This window comes from Panthera tigris, chromosome C1 (assembly GCF_018350195.1).
Source record: "Panthera tigris isolate Pti1 chromosome C1, P.tigris_Pti1_mat1.1, whole genome shotgun sequence".
Lineage (NCBI taxonomy): Eukaryota > Metazoa > Chordata > Mammalia > Carnivora > Felidae > Panthera > Panthera tigris.
This window is the reverse complement of record NC_056667.1, coordinates 122,036,476-122,055,102: the sequence shown is the minus strand read 5'-3', so window position 1 is coordinate 122,055,102 and position 18,627 is coordinate 122,036,476. Positions and strand designations below refer to the sequence as shown.

At 36.4% G+C, this 18,627-nt stretch overlaps 1 long non-coding RNA gene across 1 annotated transcript; it reads right to left on the bottom strand.

Annotated features, from left to right (window-relative positions):
* Positions 1–1,705: 1,705 nt before the first annotated feature.
* LOC122240889 lies at positions 1,706–14,135 on the bottom strand. The gene is made up of 4 exons (XR_006220634.1): positions 13,796–14,135; positions 8,341–8,488; positions 2,170–2,308; positions 1,706–1,888 (listed from the first exon to the last, which is right to left on the bottom strand). It is a non-coding gene; the product is annotated as an uncharacterized LOC122240889 (long non-coding RNA).
* Between the last annotated feature and the right edge of the window lie 4,492 nt (positions 14,136–18,627).

Genomic DNA, 18,627 nt, shown 5'->3' with positions numbered 1-18,627 from the left:
TCTTAAGATCAACATGTGGCTTATTAATTATTAATTTTATGCCTTTCTGCATTTCTAATATGTATGTTTAAATACATACATTTTCTCTAAATACTGATTTAGCTGGATCTCACATAAGATGCAATTTTCATGATTTTCAGATACAGGTTTTTAAATTTCTAATATAAAATATTCTTCATTTTATGGATTATTCAAATTATCATATGCAATAAAAATATAATGTAGGCCACAGTGTCAACCATATTTGTGGTTTAAAATCTTAACCTTTGAGTCACCAGATTTCTTGGTCCTCTGGTTTACTCAATATATTGTTATGATGCTGCTACCCAGATTCTTGGAAATAGCTTTTGCCTGTTTTTTATTGGCTCCATGTTCTTCTCATGATTTCCTTGATTACTCCAGTACTCTGCTGTTAACCTTTCTGGCTTCAGAATGCTTGATCTTGCTACTGCCTAATCCTTACCTCTACTGTGCTGCCAGAACTATTACCCTTGGAAACTCAGCGATTCACAAACATTTGGTGAAGAATGTTTAGATCCCTTTCCTATTTCAGAACAGGAAAAATTTCTTAAGAATAACACATAAATTTAATCATGTCACCAAACTTATTAGTTTATTTCTTCTCACACTAATGTTAATTAGTATTGTTTTTGGCCCCTCATAAAGCTTCCTGAGAGCTTCATGCAGTTCAATCTTATAAACTTGGCATTTCACCAGCAAGATATATGTCTGATGAGTAAAAAGGGTTAGTCTTCAAAAATACATGAGACATACACACTCAGCTTAGGCCGCATTCAATACTTTATAATAAATATTGGGAAATAATATACTACATTAAGTCAAGCCTACTGGATCTCTTATTTCCAACTAGGATATTTTCATACCAGTTGGTGCTAATGTGACCACAGGGAGTGGTTACTCTGTAGAAACCTTATTCATAACCATTTATGACTTATTTTGCAAAAATGAATGTCATTTGGGGCAGAGAGGTAACTACGTGGGAAGTTGGATTGGCATGAGCTAGATACTAGTTTGTCCCAGGGAATTTTTTTTTAAAAATGACCTCAAGGAAAGAGATGGTTAAAATTTGAAAAAAAAAATGTTTGGTGCAACGTCTAGTAACTATTATGTTTGAAAACTTTTTTATATATCATAAGCTTTCTCACAGCTTACAGAATAAGAATAGTCAGTATCTTAGCCGGCTGTCACTGTAGAATTTCTTACATATCCATAGAAGATGTAAATCCTTTACCATACTTATGTTAAAACCTACAATGTTAAATCAGGCAACAGGTCTTTTCCCAGCATTTACTGCTGTTTTGACTGCAAAAACTACCCAGGAAGAAAAAAATTTAGTATCAGAATGAGAATGAATTATAGTAAAAAAAATGTGAGCAGAGAGGGAGAAAGAGGCAGATTTCTTTTGCACTGGGAAAAAAAAAAAGTATAAAGTGGTTAGAATCCGGGGAGTTGAGAGTATCCCTTTAAACTGTGGTACTGCAATTGATCTCTGTATGTTTTCTGGTATCCGTCTCTTTGAAAGGAGAATGAGAGCCAAGATCATTGGCTGTACTCTAAAGCTGTCACATCTCAGTACTGAAAAGGTACAGTACAAGTGAATTGCAACAGTCTGTAGCTTTCTTTTCCATATCGTCAAGAGCTTTGAGACTGATGAACCAAATGAATGCTTTATTTAGGGCTGAGATACAGATCCCTCCAATCTGACAGCGTTTCAGCCTCCGGAGTGAGAAAGCAGCAGCAGCAGAAGAAGCAGAAGCAACAGCAGTAGCAACAGCAACAGCAGCAGCCCCTGCTCAAGTCCAGTAGAGGAGACTTGATCACCAATTCACCCTGGAAGTCCACCTGGGATCGTGCGCTGTCCAGGGTCCTGAAAAATGAACCAAACGGCCAGCGTGTCCCATCACATCAAGTGTCAACCCTCGAAAACTGTCAAGGTAGGAACCCAGGTTTCCTTCTTCCCTCTGTTTCTGCATATGTATCTTCATTCATCTACTGAACACATGAATGTCGGTATGGCAGGGCACTGACAGTGAAGACAGCTAGTTGCTCTGAGTTTAAATGAAAGATTGGATCTAAGTAAAGAGTTTAGTTCTGTTTGTATGTGTGTATAGACTGGAGAGAGTAGTTTTCACTTAACAATTCATTTACCTTGATGACTTTTGCTTTTTGATTGAGACTCTATCAGTGGTATATTTTAGGAAGAAAGTTTAGTGAGCTTTGAGCTTCCAGAGGAGTTTTTATTCCATGTCCGTTTTCTTGATGAAATTGGTGAAGAATTTGCAAACTGCTGAAAACAGATAATATTAAATTGAATACAAATTTTATAATAGCATTTCATTGTCATATGGATTTGGGACTTCTTATCCTTTTCATAGAAAAACATATTCATCATTGTGAGTATTGAACTGTTGGTTATACTAAAGCCACTATAGTGATGGAGTATGAAAGTCTATAGAGGGAGTATACAAACATATGCTATTATCTAAGCCATCATGTAAGGGAGGTGATTGGGGATGCCTTTTAATACAAGTGCTTGTTTTAAATTTGAGGCTTATTTGACATGGCTAAAAGAAAAGGATCAAACTTGGAATTTGACTGTTCTGTTTTAGTTTTAAGTAATGTTTATGCTATCCTCTTTGCTGTTATTTTGGTGTTCTTACTTAAAAGGAGACTTCTTAAAAACAGATTTCAAATGAAGGATTTATTTTGTCTTGCAATTTATCTGTGTGGATATTTTGCATCCTGGGAGAAAGTGATGGGCTCCTTTGGAACTCTTTCATGGAAAAAAAACTGATAACCTGATAGATCATTTTTAGTAACTACACTCTAATTCACAAACAGTTGTATGTCTTTTATTGAGATTCCAAAATTCGACATGACTGGCTTTTTGTGCTTATGTTACTTTTGGTTTATATCTCAGGTCTTTGAAAATACTGCATAGACTGTCATTAGAAAATATAATTTTCAGCAGTAAGTTTTTTTCTTGTGAACTTACCTACCCTTTGTCAGTCTTTGAGTTATAAATGTACCATACACTGAACTCCATTTATATGCAATTATTTTTAAAAGCAATGAAGTCTCCAGAATGTATCAAGTGATATATAGTTAGACTCTCAGCATATATAAACATATAAAGTTAACTGTAACCATAAAGAACTAAAATTCAGATAATTTTCACCATCTCTAATGGCAAAAGCAGTGCCTTTCTCAGCACTGAATTTTTTGTATGGTGTCCAAGTTTAGAAAGAAAATACTATGCTTTAGTATATAAGTTTTCCTCTGCATGTCACATTCCCATATATGTCATTTATGTAAGCATACCATCACTGAACAATGACTAAACAGTACATATATGACATTCCACATTGTGATATATAAACTCTGGTGGGAAATATGTGTTGTAGCCTAAAGTGGGATAGAATTATGAACTGGCTATCTACCTTTGAGTATGTTTGGAAACCCATAAAATGACCAGCAGCTTTCTGTTTAAGTGTTTGAGGTCACAAGAATCAAATGTTTTATTTGCCCTTTTATTTATTGGATAAGGACAAATGAATGCTACTTTCTGGACTTAAAATTACTTTCCTTATTGGTCCTCTGGCATTGACTGCCCTCAGACAAACTGTGAAGGCAGGAAAAAAAAACGTTTCTAGTCTAAGGGTTTTGCATCATCTTGCTGATCTTGCAGATGCTCTTTTTTTTTTTTCATTCTAACTGCAGCCATTGAATTGAAATGAAAGGCATCATAAAAATTGGACAACCCACCACTTAGCAATGTATTACATTAATGGCTTAATGAAGAAATCTTGAATCAAAACACTGGATGATTTGGTTAATTATACAAGTTAAGTTCTTTTGTGTTGTCCCCACCCCCCATATTGCTCTGGGGAGCAAAAGATGCTTGTGATGTTCATAAAGTATATAAAGTTGCAAGCATTGAACTATTAAGGGAGTAATTACTTGAGTATTTTCCAATTTGCAACAGTAAAAGGGGATGAGTGGAAAAGCTCTCTTACTTCAAATTATGTGCTCAATTATGAAACATTTATGGCTTTTGGAATTTATACTAAAAATGGCTATCTATATTTAGGTAATGCATTAGCCTATGAACACAATGCGGCAACAACCTAAGGAAAAACCCTGAGATGAGAGGTTTTTGGAAAGCTATTAGATACTGGAGCTCAAAAGACATTTTGGATTTTTGGAATATATTTTCTTTTTTTTCAAGCATGATTTTTTTTTTTTTAGAGTTAATTTTCCCCTCACTCTTAAAGTTACTATCTGAAAACTTTAAGCAAAACTCCCTTATGGAATCTGATTGGCCTGCAGGTAATGATAAGTGACCCACTTTGGGGCTCCAGAAATATCCAGATACTTAATAACTTGTAAATTGCTCCATTTTGGAAATTCTAAAACCTCTAGGGACTCCCCCCACCCCCTCACAGTTCAGAGTAATAATCCTCTAGGGAATTGTTCCCCCTTTTGTCAATGTAGTAAACGCTGACTGTTCCTTCTCTTGACAGTTTAACTACTGCTAAAAAAGAATGCAATGGGAATGAACAAAAATGAATTGCTTTGGCTAAAAATAGCTTTAAGGGCCAAAATGTGTGGGAGGAGAAAGAACAGGTGTGTTTATATGTCGTTTCTCCAGCTGAAGTTTAAAAAGTGTTGATATCTGCAGTGAGTCAAATTTAGCGGCTGCTGCCAGTGAAAGCTGTTTGTGGTCAGAGTGGTGGCAGAGCTGAAGAAGGAGGCGTTGGGAGGAGTCATGATGTAATAAAATGGTCAACATTATTCAGGTTGCTTGACATTTGTTTTTGTCATTCTGGCCATTCTCCAGCTCTACCAGTCCCTGACACATTTGTCCTGATGTACTTGAGCAGGTATGTTCCTGTAGTCAAAACTGATAAGAGAACAGAGCAGAGGAAGTCAAATTAAGGTGTCAGATCTCTTTGGACAAAATGTTGAATGCAATGCACTCATAAAACCCTCTCTCATTTTAGAGCTTGAAAAGCAATAAAGCTTTTCCTGAAATGATTACAAATCTTACCGTCAAGGTAGCAGCACTCTAAAAAAAGAATCTTTGAGATCTGTAATGGAAAGTTTTAGGGACAATCTGGGAATGCTAAATACAGATCTAATCTTGGCTTATTATAAACTTCATTTCTGAAAAATTGTCCCCACTTTAGGCAACAAACTTGGTTTTTTCTTCCCTGTCTTAGCTTCTCTTGGTTAAACTGAAAGCAAATTAAATCTTCCAGTCAAATCTCTGAACTTCGTTTACTTTTTCTTTCAGCAGAATTTCAAATTTAGAACTTTGCCTTAAAAAAAGTGAGGGTTTTTTTTTCTTTTTTCATATTTTAATAGAAATCATTCACCCATGTATTTCTAAGGGTAGTAGAATGGTCCATCTTTTTTCTGAAGTTAGAAGTTGTGTGTGAATCCTCAGGGTGCGTGATTCCTCGATCAGGAATCATACCTATTTTATTTTATTATCGAACTTCAAAATATAGTGCACAATATTTCTTTACTTTTCTCATCTAGTGACTCTTTCATATCAATGTCTTTTCTTTTTTTAAGACAGACATGGGTTATTCTATCACTACCTTCACACTCAGGTTCCCAGGCTCTCAGATCTGTGTAAATGGATCCCAAAAGCTTCTTTTTAAAAATTTATTATTTATTTATTTATGTATGTAGGTATGTATGTACGTACGTACAAATTCCTGGACAAATAGCTACACATTTTTACAAAGTGTATTTAAAAGTGTATTTAGGATTTTCATTTTCTTCAGAGTAGAACATCTATGAACAGACAAATACTTTTCATGACAATTTGATTGTCTTTATATTATAATATTGAAGTGTTAGGCAAATACAGACATTTTCTCTTTACCACCTCTAATCCACAGCTCCATCCAAAACTGTTGTGTGTGAAACAGGAGATAAAATTAGGTAGTAAAAGAGGATGAAAATCTTCTCATATGTACATTTTTTATTAAATCTGTGTGCCTGAGGGCATGGTCATTAGAAAATAATTTGTGTCTTTAGCCATTGGTATTTTGGAGTGTAACATTGTGATAAGTTGGCATGGTGAGAATAATTTGGAAATGTACCAATTGACACCACTTTTTACTGATTGGTAATTCCACACTCCAAGTTTAAAGGATGGATACCACATCCATATTTCCATGGCACTTCAGCTGGTGTTGCATTTTGTCTTAAAGAGTATTTCATAATTGCATCCACAAAAATTTGGAAATATAAAGAGTATATAAGAGAAAATTCCACCTCTTTATGTCATTGCAATATGCAAAATGTACCTCTCAAATATCACTATTACATGAAATTCTAGAAGAGTATAATATGCTTCTATAGTGTATTTTGACTTAGGGATTCTTATTGGTCTTTATCCTAAGGACTTTAGTCATAAGGAAAAAAATAAAAAGAAACTTTATTACATTATGATCTCAACACAGACTCAGAAGCACTAAAGAAAGAGTTATCATCGTTATTCAGTGAACCCTATGGTTCCATTTGGCAAGGTACAGATTTTTCTTCAGCATTAGGAGAATGGGCCATTCTCTTAAGTGGTGATATTTGAAGCCGAAAAAGTAGACTTACAAAAAATTAGAATGGAAGACATTGTATGTGAGAAAAATTTTTTCTCCCTCTTCGAAATGGTCTACATCTTTTTAATTATTCGGAAACAACTTCCTCATATGCTTAAGGCAAAAATCACAGCCTGTGATGACCATGAATAGGACCACAAGTTAGAAATTCTGCTAATGACCAATTTATAGTCATTTATAGTTTGCATTTATGCTAAGTATTTAAATTTAAATACTTATTCTATAGTCATTAGAATAATGACTGTAGATCCTACTCTTTAAAGGAAGGATTAAATGTTTTTATATTTTTAGTAAAGAGTGACAGTGTTATAAAGATGGGCTAGTTTTCTATTTTATTCATTTTTTCTTAATAAAATATAAAGTTTCTTTCTTATTCAACATTTAAAGTGTTTGAATTGGCAACTTTTACTTTGAAGAAGTATTATAATATAACATATTTTTAGTTAAATTTGAACTTTGAGAAAATATTTAGTAGTATTTCATTTGCTTCTTGGAAAAATAGGTGTTAATAATTTCCTAGAAACTCATGTTTTGCTCAGGTAGCAAAGACATTTTTAGTGACAAATTTGTGATGACAAATCACTAATTTTCACTGAAAATACATAGTTCAACAAATGTAGCATGGAATAAATAAGCTAAGGTAGCGCTTTCAAAATGTGGTCCCTGGGCCAACAACATCAGCATCCCCTATGAACTTATTAGAAATGCAAATTCCTGGGCCCTACCCAGATCTAATCTACTAGAAATTCTGGGGATAGGAACCACCAATCTGTTTTTGACAAGCCTTCTGGGTGATTTAATGCACATTAAAGTTTCAGAAATCCTGTGCTAAAGAACTACAAAATAAGACAAACTTGTTCTATAGTCCCCCTGTAAGAATTGTCTGTGTTTGAGTATCACAGGTGGAGTCTGAACAATTTCAGAATGATACTTAGGATTATGTAATAATGTGAATTGTATGAGAGCTGAGATCTCTTCAGGTATATATCTCTTTTATCCCTTATAGGGCTTTCTTGATACAAAACACTTCACACAATAGACTTTGAATATATATTTGTTGATTATTAAGTGACTGTTAAGGTCTATCATCTCTAAAATGAGCTAAATAAAATTTTAAGACCTTGTTTAATTGGTAACCTAGTGGGAAACCTTGTTCTGTCTTTTAAATTCACAGCACATTTCTTTAAAAAAAAAAAAAAAACTATTGAGATTTTGTTTGGCTTTCAATGGTTCTGTTATCTGATTTGGTTTGAGGGCATTTGGTAATAAACACCTTTTGGTAACTATGGAGATAGTCACACTAAGCAGAAAGTATGTTAGGCAGTTTTCTCCCTTCTTGCCATCTTCATCTGAAACTTGGCAAAAGAGTCTTAGACAGGAATATCACCATAACCTTTCTCCTTTCATTTAGCTATTGGATATGTGCCAGGTTGGTAGGATAGCACTGGAAGCAGTATACCACAACTGAAACAAACAGGTTTATCATTTGTAAACCTGACCTCCTCTGGACAGACCCAGCATGGTATTACATTAGCAGAACCAATTTAACTTAGGTGATAAGCCTTGAAATAAAAGAAGTTTACATTCTGAACAACTTTATCTCTTGGAAATTTTTTATAGGACTCAGGTTTTTGTTTGTTTTTTACAGTTAGGATTGGGAAGAAAGATCCATTGCATGCAGTCTTACCTGATATGTACAAATGGAGTGTAGGGCAGATTGGATAGGTTTTCCTTTAGAGGGTCATCCTTAATTTGAATTCTCATTCTCTCTGTATCACAATGGATCATGTAGCCTTGGGGTAAGGCTATTAACCCTGTTCAGGCTTTTCTTCTCACTAGCAGAAGGGCAATAAACTTAAATTATCTACCCAAACAAAAATGCTATGTAAGTGCTTTGTATTATAATTTGTTCTAGTAGCAATTTTTAAGGGATATGACATTTTCATAGAGAACTGTATAGTAAGAATCAATTTTTATGACATAAAAGCTAAGAATTTTATTTGCAATTATTATTAACTATAATGATGATAAAAACTCATTTTGAAGTCACCAGGGAGCTGAAAAGTATCTTCTAATATTGTAGTAACATCTGCAAGATCTCATCATGGATCCATACCAGGAAGGTAGGGAAAGAAGAATATTGAGTTTAAATGCTATCTAAAGGACTGATTAATTCAATAAAAAGTGCAGCTACTCATCCTGGTGCTTAACAAAAATGGAAGATACCTAGCTGCATGGATTGTACATGTGATTGAGTTGAGGAGAAATATATCATGCTGTGTATATAGCCTTCCTACTATCTCTACACCCATTGTTTCCTTTGCTTGTTCTACGCTTCCACCAAATGGTCCTTTTAATAAACCCTATTTTTACTTCAAATCTCAAACAGAATGTTCCCAGTTCTCTAATTCCCTTAGGCAGTAGTCATGGTCTCAACTAATCACCTATGTTTTCACGTAATCTTCTTATTGCCTGCTTCATAACAGGTAGTCTTTTTAGGTATAATTACTTGTTTCCATGTAAGTCTTTCTACTACTACTCTTCCCTCTACTGCTCTTCAAGGGTCTTTGTCTTTATTTTTGGCAACTTTAGTGCCTAGTGCTAATCCAGGGTATAACAGGTCCTCAATTAAGATTCTTTGAATGAAGGGACAAAGAGGGCTATGAATTCATTTTTCTTCCTAAGAAATGCAGTCTGACTTTTGAGTTCAGAAACATATTAGTCTTCCTTAACCTAAGCTGAACTGAACATTTTACTTTAAAGTATGTAGGCAACATTTGGAGAGATGACAAAGGGGCCTCAAGGATTGTCACAATAGATATGCTAATTCTCTTGAGAAAGAGTGGTTTCTGTAAGTCAAAAATAGGTTTCACATTACAAGTATCTTTTACATTAGGGTTGAGGAAAGTCTGTCCAAATAGAGACAATCTTTGCCCCTCTGTTTTGGAACCTGAGTTAGCATAGCAGATACAAGTTGCTGTTGATTTTAATGGATGGGGCCTTCTAGGGGGACTATTAGCTTTGGCCCTGTAGTGAGACTCTTTCTCATCAGAAACCTTAATTTTCAAGATGAATCACTGCTGCTGGGTTTAAAAACATCACTTCTCACAACTCTGGTTTCTAAGATTTTCCCCTAAGAAAAATGGACTCCACTCTATTTTAATGGAAAATAAATAGCATAAAAGTACTTATTGTATTTAGCATATGGGCCCTTTACTTGAATAATTTTTTTTCAGACAATAAAGGAATTAGGGTAGGGAAACTATGCCAGGCAGGTATTCTTGACCAAGGAAGGGCAGCTGTAGTAAAATTGTATAAAGGTATAATGGATAGAAGCTTGGACTTACTTTTTCATTATTTTAGTCATTTCACATTTACTGGAAAAAGACTCAAATAGAACAGCACTGCTTGTTTTTAAGGAGCACAGCCCAGGATGCAAACTAATACTATTATAATATAAAATTCGGGGCGCCTGGGTGGCTCCATCGGTTGAGCGGCCAACTTAGGCTCAGGTCACGATCTTGCTGTCCGCGAGCTTGAGCCCCGCATCGGGCTCTGTGCTGACAGCTCAGAGCCTGGAGCCTGTTTCAGATTCTGTGTCTCCCTCTCTCTGACCCTCCCCCGTTCATGCTCTGTCTCTCTCTGTCTCAAAAATGAATAAACGTTAAAAAAAAAATTAAAAAAAAAACATTAAAAAAAATAAAATGATAAGTGCTAGGAGGGGTAAATATAAGGTTTGAGTGGCTTTTACAAAGCCCAAACCAGATACTGTATAGGAGTTAAATTAATTCTTTTTTAATTAAGAAGAGGGGAAGAAAATGTTTCAGACACAGACAAACCTGTGCAAAACATGAAGAAACAAGGCACTGTAACTGTCCTGAAAGCATTTATTAGTTGAGTGTGACTCAACTAATAATATAAGTGATCAGGATCAGTGAAGAATGAGGTTTCAAACACATGAAAGGGCCTGGACTTTGTGTTATCTCTGAGAATTTGACTCTACTCTGAAGGAAAAGCTTAAAACCAAATATTTCAAAGACAAGATCTAAATTTGGGACCCAGTTTTCTGACCTTGGGAAGCACTCCTAAGGTTTGTGTCTTTAGGTAGAAAGTGAAAATGGTCACACATTGCTGGTCTATCTTCAGGATGATCCAGGTACTAAGATATTATTAGCCAGACAGGTGTTACTAAAGGTATATCTTAATAAGAACAAAAGGTTTTTTAACACCTTGATTTTATACCACCCACTTTCATGAATGCTAATAATAGCTGGTCTTTAAAGGCTTTAATTTAGTGGTACCTTTTTAACCCAGAAGAATTTTTTCTGACTGATGACAATCATTGGACTGTACCAAAATATTTCTCTTTAGTATTTGGAGATAACATACAGATAATCATTTTCCTGGCATATTGGTAAGTAATGGTCTTTTGAGTAGTACCAATGCCTCATTACTGACCTCTGTTAGTGGCATTGGATTTAAGCATAAAATATGCCTGGGAATTTCAGATGCAGAGGTGAGAAAGCTCTTTCCTTCTTAGTCTCCTGATTACATAAGCCATATGTTGTCTGATACAGACACCTTGGGTTTCTTGAAGGATTAGTTCCAATGGTCTCCCTCAATAGTTCAGAGCATTTTTCAGAGGAGACAGAAAATACTAAAGTACACTTGATGTGCAACAGTTCTACAACCATAAAATTTTAAGTGTTTCTTAGTGATACCAGATGAGAAAGCTGAGGATTAAAAAGGGAAAGGGGGGGGGCTGGGTGGCTTAGTAGTTTAAGTGTCCAACTCTTGATTTCAGCTCAGATCTTGATCTCAAGGTTGTGACTTCAAGTCCTGCATTGGGATCCACACCAGAGTGAAGCCTTGTTAAACAAAGGAGGGGGAGAAAAGTAGGGGTGCCTGGCAGGCTCAGTCAGAAGAGCATTTGACTCTTGATCTCAGGGTTATGGGTTTGTGATCCACTTTGGGTGTAGAGATTACTAAAAAAACCCTTTTATTTATTTTTTAATGTTTGTTTATTTTTGAGAGAGAGAGAGAGAGAGAGAGAGAGAGAGAGAGAGAACGAACACACAAGGTGGGTTGGGGCAGAGAGAAGGGACTGGAGGATCCAAAGCAGGCCTGGACTGACAGCAGTGAGCCCAATGTGTGGCCAGAACTCACGAACTGAGAGATCATGATCTGAGCCAAAGTTGGATGCTCAGCTGACTGAGCCACCCAGGAGCCCCAAAATAAATAAACACTAAAAAGGGAAGGTAGGTGAGGTGCATCCTTTTAAACAAGAACTACCCTGCCCCCTACCACACAAACATCACAAAATAACAGAAAACTCTAAATGAAATGGTTAAAGGAATCAGAAAAAAAATAAGTTCACAAAATGAAAAGACCATTTGAGGAGTCTGTTAATTCAGTGCCAAAATAACATGACCTAGGACCCAGATAATTCGCACCATTCTGCGTTGTCTTTCTCAGACTAGCTTCTGTCATGGTCAGTACATGGCTGTTCCAGTTAGATAATTGGGCTGCAGACATGGCAACTGAAAATATTGTGTGGGCAAAGAGAAATTTCTTTCTTGAGTTGTTTTTTTTTTTTTTTAAAGAAAGAATTCCACACAGATTTCTCCTCAACTCTTGTTGCCTAGAGTTAAATCTTACACCATTTTTTTTTATTCAGTGTACTTGAAGACACACATGCACATGGTTTAGTACAGGAATGAGGAGGGGGTTATCCAAATAAAAATGGGTTCCTTTAGAAACAATGAAGAAGGTTGCATGGTTTGGACAGAAAAGCCAAAAATATGTACCACAGTGATGAGCAAGAAAGATTTTAGAATTTGATGGATAAGTAATACATACCATACTGTGAAAGACAGGTGATGCAATGATATAAGCACTGTCTTGACATGATGTAATAGACTCAAATATCATATTGTCTCTGATTGCTTCATAGCAGAGACCTCCTCTGTGACTTTAGAACAAAAGGATGGGAAGAGAGAATCACAATATTATCTTATTCGGGTAGCCTTTTCTCCTTTTACACTAGATGATTCCATGTTCAATCAATTTGCTTTGTATTGTCAAATGTTTGTTTGTTTGTTTGTTTGTTTTATATGTCTTTGGGATCTTTTCGCTTTGCAGGTGATGAGTTTGGGATGATGAGGGGAAATTATTATATTCTTCATCCAATAAATAAGGTTGCTCAAGGCCTATCATAGTGACTTCTTCTCTGGTTTCTCTAGGGACTTGGTATTCTGAAGTCCTCAGGAGTATTTATTTAAACACTAAATGCCTCCAAGGTTAACAGGTAGCATATATATTATGGTTAGATGCAAATTGGAAGTATGGTAACTGGAGAGGGCATGCCTTACCTAAAGGTATATCAGAACAAGGCTCACTCCCCTTTCCAAAGAAATATCTTGGAGGGGTGTTTTTGAGGAAATGATAGATTATATGGGATCACCAAAAATATTTTCAGGGAGGGTTGGGACATCTGGTTTGTAACTTCCAGCTGAGTGGTGTTATAAATACCATGGGTTTGTTTATTTATTATTATTATTATTATTATTATTATTACTACTACTATTTTATCTGAGAAAGAGAGAGAGAGAGAGAAAGTATAGAAAGGGACAGAGGGAGAGAGAGTCTTAAGCAGGCTCCATGCTGAGGTTCCAACCCATGACCTTCGGATGATGACCTGAGCCAAAATCAAGAGTCATTCAGGTGCCCCCCAATCCCATGGATTTAATTACCAAATGCTGAACACCAGCAGACTGTGTGTCTCCCACCCAGACCTCTCCCTTCTCCTCTATTCTTGGATGCTGCTCTGTACTCAGGATTCTCACTTAGATGTCTAATAGAAACCATAAACTTTTTTTATGTTTCCTGTTTTCATGTTTCCATCACTAATAAACCATAAACCATCAAGACTTTTGATTGCTACTGCCTACCCCTTTCTCACATCATGTCAGAGCATCTTTTCAGAGACTCAGACTAGAAGTTGGTTTCTGCTAAGATTCACCTTTCTTCTCTTCATCACCTAGTCCATCAGAGAGTTCTGCCTATTCTACCTCCTAAATGTATCTTTAGTCTTGCCACTCTGTCCACCTCCACCACCATCACCAAACTCCTTGCACATTTACCTGAATTATGGCAATGACTTCAGTGGGCTCCTGGCTTCCAGAATACTTTATCACAATTCCCTACTTAATAACCAAGTGGGTATTTAAATTTTTCCTCCAATCACCTTGTACACCTGGTTTAAACTTTAGCATTTCTTTTAGAAAACAACCCCAGAGCCTTCACTTTATCCTGACCACCCTGCATTATTTGGCACCTGTTCTTCTTTCTGACCATATTGTTTCCCATTGTCTGTCCTCCTGCTTCACCTCATGACCATTCTCCAACCAGGCTGGTCCCTTTCTGACTCTGAAACAAGCCAAGTTCTTTGCCAGACGAGAGCCTCTGTGCTTGATATTCCCATTGCCTGGGTACTCTTTTTTTCTGTCATGTCTCATAGCACCATTTTAGTTTCAACCTAGGCCTTTGTGATGAACTTGGCTCAACTAGGTGTGGTCACCTGTATGTCAGTGCTGCAGAGGCTGATAGCCAGCCATGGTAATTACCTTGCTTTATGGGGATAGCGCTCCTCTCAAAGTTTCAAGATCTTAAATACACGAGGCTCTCTTCCCTACCTAGAGGCTTTAATCTTTGTTATATTTCCTATCAGAACCCTGACTGTTCAGGGTTTTATTTTATAAAAGCATTCTGTATTCTAGTTTCTAATTCTTTTCTCGATAATATGTTATTTCAACAAATACTTACTGAATATTCAATAAATGCTAGGTTGCGTGGATGAGGATACCAAAAGGCATAAGACACACAGAGCCATTCTTTAAGAAGCATACAGTCTGGCTTCTTTTCTTTTCTCCCTTTGCCTGGAATGAAGGAGGAAGACATGGAAAACTAAGTCATTGGTGAAAATAGAGTGTAAATGTGCTCTGAGAGATCAATGAAGGTGTACCTAACTCCGATTTGTAGAAAGGAGTGAAATTTGAACTGAGACTTGATGGGCAAGCAAAAGTAATTTTGGTAGAGAATTTGGGGGTAAAGGCCATTCCAGATGATGGAATGCATAAAAGTATCCAGGTAAGAAAGAGCAGAGGCAACAGCACCACCCCGACCATCATCATCACATACCTAACTAGCTTTATCTTGGAGGAAGATCTGAGAAAGAATTTGAAATGAGTTTATGGAATAGGCCAATAGTAAGATCTAGGAGGGTTGTCTTGGGTAAAGAAATAAAAACTTAATATTCGGATGATACCACATACAATGTGTCTGTTGTATCTTCCACTGAGACTGTCAGTCAATAAAAATAAATAAAATTCCCTGTATCCATTTGGTCTCACTTGGTATAACCCAGAATTTCTCAGCCTTCATACAGGGACACTTTGGGCCAGATTGTTCTTTGTTATGAGAGCTGTCCTGTGCATTGTAGGTTGTTTAGTACCATCCAAGGCCTCTGTCAGAGACTCTGTGCCCAGTTGTGTCTGGTCTCCAGACATTTCCAAATGTTTTTTGGGAAGCAAAATGGCCCCTGGTTGAGAACCACTGACCTAGCTGGTGGTGATTGCTACAGGTGAGTGAAGCCTGGGGCTGGGAATAAATGTGGTTCATTCTTATTTTGTGGCTTTTTTGAATTGAGGGTCACCATGACAGTTTGTCCCTAGGCGTTCCTGATACTGAGGAAGGTTGAGCCACTTAATGGCACTCAGAGTATTGAACAATTATCACCTAGGTTTTATAGATGAAGGAATCCAGACAGAGAGCTGGGGGTCTGGCACTAAATCACATGATAGAACTGATACTTGAACCCCAATGGTAACACTCAATACTCCATCTCTTTTCTGTACAAATGTTTTTTATCCTTTTATTTTCAGAATTCCAAGCCTTAAGTATTGAGGGAAAGCCAAATAGGTAGGACTTCGGCCCTCCTACATTTCCACTCCATCCCTACTCTTTGGCCAAAGGAGCAACACTATCCCCATCATAAGCTGATAATGGTTACTATTCCTATTAAAATAATAACAGATAAAATCCTCTGCATTATCTCTTTATGCCTTTTAGACTTGAAGAAAACAGCACCAGGCTTAACTCTGAGAGAAGCTCAACAATATTCCTGTTGGAAATCTGGTTTCAAGCATGAGACAGGCTGACGCTGCAGGGGCATTAAGTTTGCTAATGTGCAAGGTAGAGAGTTACAGGAACTGGGACCCGAGAAGGCCATTTTGTTATCCATTCCTGGTCTTTTCTCCGGAAAGAGTCATCTTGCCTCCATATATCACTCCTCCAAGGTACCCTGAGTTGTTCTGCCAGAGCTGTCTTCTGGCAGAACGTTGACAAGTTGTACCCCATTCCCGAGAACCTACATTGTCATTGTGGTAGCATCTTGCTTGGCAATCTTCAAATTTATAACTCTTCAATTTTTCATGAAATAGGGATTATTTTGGGGTGGGAGAAACACAGTTTGACCATTCACATCTCCCCTCTCTGCCTGTTATGATAATCTGAAATTTTACATTTTGAGATTGACTTTGTTAAATAAAGAGATTGACTTCCTTAGTTATCATTTTCTTAAAAGCAGATGAACTTAAAATTTTGACATATGTATATTTTGTCAGCCAAAGGCAAGCCATCTATTTCAGGAGGCAATATTGCATACTTGTTAATTGTGTGCTTTGGAATGTGTGCTTTTGAATAAAACTTCCTCAGTTCTTATTCCAGGTTGCCACTTTTAGCAATATTATCTCAGACAAGTTTTTAAAAATTTTATGAACCTCATTTCCTCATCTACAGGATGGAGGTGATAATGCTATCCATTAGAGTCATGGGGATTAAATAACATGATACATTTAAAGCAGTTTTAAAAATGCCCAATAAATAATAGCCAGGTCCAATATTATTAGTACTTCATTCTTAAGGGCCATCCTGCATGCATATTTTACATTAAAGAGATCATTGATAAAAATAAATGCAGTATTGGAGATTATCTTGGCAATTTCACAATCATTTCTGTGTTATTGGAAAATGGGGATATAATGAATAGATTAATAAAAATATAACTACAGCAAGGAAAAAGGATGTTAAATGAGTTATACTAAATCATCCTGATAAGAATCAAATTCTTACTGTAATAAGCCAGTAGAGTCCATATATTAGACATTAAAAAGTGTGATATACTGGTCTTTCTATTATAAATCCAGGGCTAAGTGGAATTGTAGGCTTCTAGTGGAATTTCCATCCTCTTTGTTGACTGATATTTCCAGAGGACCAAGGATTTCTCAAAGAGTGAATCTTGCCTTATGCATTAGAAGTCTCAAAAAGAAGTGTTAATGTGGCTGAAAGTTATATCAAATGTTTGCTGTTCCAGACATAGGAAGAGTTTTATAAAAACCTGTATGTAGCACAGTTACCTAAATAAGTGTCTTGTCACCAATATTATATTCTTCATCCTGGGCTTAGAGGGGAATACTATAGTCAAGTTGCTACTACCTTTACTAATTGGGTAGATTCTAGAAATGTTAAGGAACTTACTGTGTAGAAGCTAAGTAAATGTTTACAGAATGAATGTTGAAGACATTTGGTTCTTAAGGGTTACCATTCTCTATACCAGACATGGTCTTACTGTTGCTATGACTGGGTTCTGTCAGCCAACTACACGTTGTTACACAGCATGTAACATGTATCATTGGGTGATGTAACTAGTGACGTGGTTATTATGCCAGGATTTTGTTCTAGGGACCTAGATTGTTAATACCCATATCACTGATTTTATTACCCAGTAGCATTTACTACACACTACTGTGTCAGGGGTGAGAACCACTCATTTCTGTGAGTAGATCTTACACAGAACTAGAAAGACTCACATCTTTGTAAAGTCTGCTTGCAGAGACTGGTCAAAAAGTTCTGAGACTTGAGAAATTATATAGTCTTTACTTTTACCTGGACTCCCGCTGCCCCCATTTACTAATGCATGCAAAGCCGATAGAGTCTGCTTGGGATTGCAAAGGGAATGATCTCTTCCATATTATAACAGGTCTCAAAGTAAGCTATATTTTACTCCAAAAGGATAAAAGCAATTTAAATTAAATAGCAATGGATAATCATTTAGTTTATTGTAAGGCATTGCCCTTCTCATTACATTTTCACTGTAAAATCTTTATGTTAATAGTTATTTTCTCATTTTATATGTCACAGTGCAAAAACATACTGTTGCTTTAATGAGATTGTCTCTTTCTTTTTTCTCTTCTCTTTCTTTTTGTTCTTCTTGTACTTCTTCCCTTCCCCCTTCCCTCTCCCCCTCCCTCCCCCTCCCTTTCCTTCTCCTCCCCCTTACCCCTTCCTCCTCCTTCAGGGTCCTCCTCCTCCTTCTCTTCCTCCTTCTTCTCCTTTTTCTTCTCCTTCTTCTGATTTTGACTTACAGTAAGGAGAATTACATCCTACTGTTATCATGGTTCACCCCTCCCATTCATTCCTGAGAAAACTGCTTGGCTGTCATGGCCTGTGTAGTGACAGGTTATTCTTTGGTGGGCTTAAAGTACAATGGATAGAGGCCATTCAGTCTCCTGAAATCCTCTTACAAACCATCTACCAAGATGTGTTAAACCAAGGAAAATGTCTCTGATTCCTTCCCGCTAATGATAAGTAGCAATATGATAGGATGATAATAGGGCTGGATATGAAAACAGAGTATCTTATTTTCTGAAAATCATTCCATTGCAATCAAATACATTTGAAATTATTCTTTTTATATTTTTTTTGTTAATTTTAAAAGTACATGGTTGCACTGAAATTTTTGTTGCTGCTGATTTTTTTGAACTCTTGTTAAAAAATTTTTTAAAAATGTTTATTTAATTTTGAGAGAGAGAGAGAGAGAGAACGCGAGAGCAGGGGAGGGGAAGACAGGGAGGGA